At 41.4% G+C, this 5,614-nt stretch overlaps 1 protein-coding gene across 1 annotated transcript in view; it reads left to right on the top strand.

Annotated features, from left to right (window-relative positions):
* Positions 1-5,614, top strand: part of LOC126260462 (dual specificity calcium/calmodulin-dependent 3',5'-cyclic nucleotide phosphodiesterase 1-like) — a 620,495-nt gene that overhangs the window by 163,452 nt on the left and 451,429 nt on the right. The gene's annotated exons all lie outside the window — the stretch shown is intronic.

Here is a 5,614-nt window from a genome sequence, read left to right as displayed (position 1 = left end):
AGTCGCATATATAGGCGCGGCAAAGCAGTCAGCGGTCGCACTTGCGCTGTGTGATTCCCCGACAGCCGGCAGCGGGAAGTGCTTCACGGCAGTCTAGCTCACTGCTTATCTTCACAGGCGCTGCCAAGCGCTGTGAAAGTCATAACACAACAGCTTCAACCAGTTAGACCAACACCGACTCAAAGGAAGGCCTCGGCGCTTGTTCGTGACGTCACGTCAGCTAGGCACGGCGAACGCCAGGTCTATTGCAGGCAGAAACGCCTGGGCGTGCTTATCACTATAAATCTCTTATTTTTGGACAAACTGTTTGGCATTCTTTTGGATTCTGCAGTTTTATTTAGATGAAAGATTTTCTTACTATCGTAAAGCTACAAATGAAGATCATAGTTCTGTATTACTGAATCCTGTCCAAAACAAACGTAGATTAATATGAGAAGATGCTTTGCCCCATTGCAAACTTCGGAAATTTTATATTCAAGAAACTATATTTACTTGATCCATTTTGTTATCAGAACTTACCCCAACCCCTTACAATGAACTCGTTTCTTTTATTTATTTATTTATGTTCGTTTGACATCGTCACTGGAAATGTGAACTAATTTACATGTGTAAATGTACAACTGCTGCCAGTCATTAGATTACAGTCGTTTTCAACGAAAGGAATTCTAAACAGGAAACAAAATAGCTTCATACATCGAAAATACAGCTTAGCTTAAACTTTTTTAAACATGCACATTAGAAAAGATAAATATTCCCCTCTTGCAACTGAAAGGAGAAACTTTATAAGATAAAAAAAAATTATTTGATAAAACAAGTATCTCTCTTTTGCCTCTTCTTCTGTCCCCCACCCCCTCCCCCAACGTGTACAATCGCAAGATATTTCATTAACATTCAGTGCTTCTCACCCCATAGTCAACCAAGATACCTAAAGAAGAGCACCAATATGTTCACAGTTTCTCTTGTAAAAGCAACCCAGTACAAACGTAACTTCCTCTGATTTACAAATAAGGTAAAGAAGCACGAATTCTGTTGCTGCTGGACCATGATGTTGTTTTTGTATGTCAACCCTTAAAACAGGTGGAAATTTAAGTTCAGGAGTTCACTATTTGTTAAGAAGTGTAATGAATTGCACAATTAATTGATTGCAGAAATCTCTCAGAACATTGTGTGTTGGTCAACTGCCGCCAATAGTTTCACATTTTTCTGTGTCGGACAGGGAGACACCACCATTATGAGTATGCCTGCAGCAGACCTGGCGTTCGCCGTCCCTAGCTGACGTGACGTCATGAACAAGCGCCGAGGCCTTCCTTTGAGTCGGTGTTGGTTAAACACCTACTGTGGCTTAGTCGCCCTCCTAGAGGGCGAATCTTTCCGGCCTAGCATATTGTTTATAACGGTATCATTTTGACTCATTTCTCGTTTTCATTTAAAAGACGTTTTGGTTGGAGTACGCCGCGGCTGTTTTCGTAAATTTTACTGTACGAAATACTGCAACCATCCACAAGTTTTCTGAAATTGTTTTTATTATACCATTGCTAGCTTCGGACCTGATCCCATCGTCAGATGATAGCGACGACTTCTTTTACATTTGTCTCCTAAAATATAATAAAATTTTTGTGATGTATAGTTTACATAAGGTTTTACATTTGTGCCCTAAAATGTAATGAATTTTTCGTGATTACATAATTTTACTCTTATATATGCTCCACACGTTTTACTTACATCCTGAAAAGGATTCCTTCGCTTATAATAGAACAACGGTTTGATTTTCTTTTTCAGTACTTAGTGATCAATGAACTGAACTTCAAACAAGATGACGGATGCATTTGTTTACGTCGGCTGCTGACTTGATGTACCAAAGAACGTGTTATGTATACAGATATGTTACACTTCTGGAGTTGCTTCAGAGATCCTTCTACATAGCACAGGAAATTTTATACGGTTAGACATGTAATAATTTAGATTATTAAGATGCTGGTAATGGGCAAGGAAGAATTTTTTCTCTGTCAATCAATTATTGTTTTCATCGTTTCAAGTTATAGGATTTGTATGAAATTTTAGAGGTACATTTGGTTTTTCAATGCTAGTTGATCATTCAGTATGCAGTCAGGTTTATTGTAGGACGCATATGTAAAATCTTTTGTAAACTATGCATCACAAAAATTTTATTATATCTTAGGACACAAATGTAAGAGATCTCATCGCTACCATCTGACGACGGGCTCAGTCTGGAACTAGTAATGGCATAATAAAAACATTTCAAGAAAACTTGTGGCTGGTTGCAATATTTCTTATCGTGTCATTTAAAAGATATTCCGTCGGCGTGTTCTCGGATCTGAGACACGTAATCGCTCACTAAAATCTTCGAGTGAACCCGAACTCCACTGGCAAAATTTCGCTGGTTGTTCAGGGGCGTGTTTTGAGCATTTTGCCGTAAGGGGCCTGCGCCGTGTATCTTGCATCTGTCTTGTACCAAAATAACAGAGTAACAGTGCAAATGACGGATGTATCCACTGTGTGTCTAGTTTCGTAACAAATTTGTTTCATTCACTCACGCTAGTCAGTCGGTACCGCACTGTTCTGTCTCGGATTTGTTTTTCCAGCAGCGTTCGTCGCACAGTAACTGTCATACACATTGCATTTTGGACTGATTGACTTATGAAGAGTTATCTGATTTGCACGCTGCATATGGTTGCACTGAATGTTACGGAAAGCAGCCCAACAACCTACGCCGAGATGATCTCGCAGCGACGGCGACGACTTGACAGTGTACGTGTTTCGACTGGGGCTTTTAGGACACTGTTGTACATTTAGGTGGTTGTATATTATAGGCTTTTTCACTGTTGTAAAGATAACAGACTGATTAATCATACTTACTTTATTACTTTATAACTTGCCGCCGGAGACCACGGGTCGCTTATCCCGTAATATTAGGGGGACTAGAAAGTAATGTTATACTAATTTCGGCCACTGTGATAAAAAAAAGTGTATCAGAAATAATTGCAGAAGTCAAGTACCTACCACCTTCCACACCCCCTCTTCCGCTAGTAATTTAGATGTATTTCCCTATGGAGACAGTGAATGAGCAATTTACCGAGCGAGGTGGCGCAATGGTTAGCACACTAGAGGCGCATTCGGGAGGAGGATGGTTCGAACCCGCGTCCAACCATCTTGATTCAGGTTTTCTGTGTTTTTTCTAAATCGATTCACGCAAATGCCGGGACAGTTCCTTTGAAAGGGGACGGCCGACTTCCTTCCCGACCCTTCCCTAATCCGATGGGACCGATGGCCCCTCCCCCGAATCAATTAACCAAACAACCAATAAGCAATTTTTAATCTTTACTAAAATAATAAGCTTTCACCTTGCAGGTAACATTTTTCTGGACATAGGAAATGTTGAGAATAGCGACTACTTCGTCTTGAACTGATGGTGGACAGTCGGCCCAGCTTGACCGCCACCGGCGTACGGCCTTCCATGAATTGCGAGGACGACGTCGGGAGGCGACAGCCTGCCACCGTGGCATGCGATTGCTACACCAGGGCACGTTCTTCGTGTTTTGTGGAAGTGAACTGTCGTTTGTATTTCAGGTTTTCCGAATAAAGGAGCGTAGCGAAAGTGTGCTGCACAACGATTGATTACCAGCAAGCTTTCTCTTCTTCCGTCGGAATGTCCAGTCAGTTATTTTCAAATTTCTCTTAGGAGAGTGATACAAAGAGCCAATCTCCTCTCATCTCTTCGCCTGACCACTGGTTACGTGTCTTGATTCGCTGATGCAAATTTAGGTACTTTTTTCTCACAGGGACATTACGAAAAACAGAGAAGTGAAGTCTTTTGACACTGCCTGCAGATCTCGACTGGCACAGATTCTGCCTTCCGATTCTGCCATCAGATTTCAGTTGGAACAGACGCCACCTTCAGACGCCGCCATCAGATTTCAATGGACAGAGACTCTACCTTCACACTTTGCCAGCAGATTTCCAGTGGTACAGACTCTGCCTTCGCACTCTGATGCTGACTCTTCGTCTAGTAAGTACTGCTTCGATCCGGTGGACGACGTAGTGGATAGGATGTAGGTTCGAGTAGGCGTTATTAATTCTTCAGGGGTTTTTTGGGGATGCGTGAGTTATTCAGTACCTAATGGTTTCATTATTTCTTTTCTCCGACTCGCAAGTGGATTTATAGTCATTGTCCACACATTTTCGCAAGATTGCTCACGCAGTGCCAAGTGCATACAATTAACGCTTTGCAGGTCTGATTAACATCTCCTTCCCTCCACCATGTCCAATGAAATGGTTCCTGCACCACTGGTGAAACTAAATTTTAGCGAGATCCTTAGAGATGGTAATTTTCGTTTTGTTTTACCAGTTCCCTGAGACCCACTCACAAATGCTTAATATATAATCAAAGCATTCCTTCCCATGTTTATTTTTTTTCTTTCTCATATGTGAATATCCGTTTTATTTCTTTTCTCATTTGTATGCTCATGAAAACCAATAAACTGGGCGTATCTGGACTTGCATTTTTTTTCCACAGTTAGGCAATCCCTGCTTCTATCGTTCAATAACTCGTGCATGACCGGCAACCGTGGTTCGTTTACGAGGGTCTTTCTGCGTTATCAGTTGTGCAAAAATGTTACATTACATATCTGAACGCTTGGGGAGTGTTCTGAGTTTCAGAAAGCGCCGAGGAGGTCAGCTTGAAACTGACAAGTTAAGTCATTGCTGACAACCGGCCACTTGCACGCTTCCATTTTGAATAGTAATGTGTAGATGGGTAGATCACATAACTAATGAGGAGGTACTGAATAGGATTGGGGAGAAGAGGAGTTTGTGGCACAACTTGACCAGAAGAAGGGATCGGTTGGTAGGACATGTTCTGAGGCATCAAGGGATCACCAATTTAGTATTGGAGGGCAGCGTGGAGGATAAAAATCGTAGGGGGAGACCAAGAGATGCATACACTAAGCAGATTCAGAAGGATGTAGGTTGCAGTAGGTACTGGGAGATGAAGAAGCTTGCACAGGATAGAGTAGCATGGAGAGCTGCATCAAACCAGTCTCAGGACTGAAGACCACAACAACAACAACATGTGTAACAGCATCAAGAACTTAAGGAAAACCTATTATACATTTATTATTATATTAATCTCCGATTTTTCAGCAGTTTTATGCCTCTGTCTGTACGAAAGCCATATTGATTACTGCTCAATAGTTTACATTCATTTGACTCAGAATAATGAAAAACCAGCCAGAGTTGCAAATTGAACTTTTTTATTTACTCGATGACTGGTTTCGGGCCGGGACCCATTTTCAAATCATCGTAACAGACAGTCAAAATCGTATTTCCGAAAATGCGAAAACCATGTCAAAAATATATACGTGTCACGAAGTGCGAATCAATAGTTACAGCGCATATAGATAGTTTTAACTTTTCATTTGGCGCTTCATAACACGTATATATTTTTGCCATGGTTTTCGCATTTTCGGAAATACCATTTTCACTATCTGTTACGATGATTTGGAAATGGGTCCCGGCCCGAGTAAATAAAAAAACGTAAGACTTGCAACTTTGGCTGGTTTTTCGTGGCACTGATTAACAGAAGTTGCTGACCTAC

Source organism: Schistocerca nitens, chromosome 5 (assembly GCF_023898315.1).
Source record: "Schistocerca nitens isolate TAMUIC-IGC-003100 chromosome 5, iqSchNite1.1, whole genome shotgun sequence".
Lineage (NCBI taxonomy): Eukaryota > Metazoa > Arthropoda > Insecta > Orthoptera > Acrididae > Schistocerca > Schistocerca nitens.
Note: the sequence above shows the minus strand (reverse complement) of the source record. Positions and strands in the feature narration are given on the sequence as shown.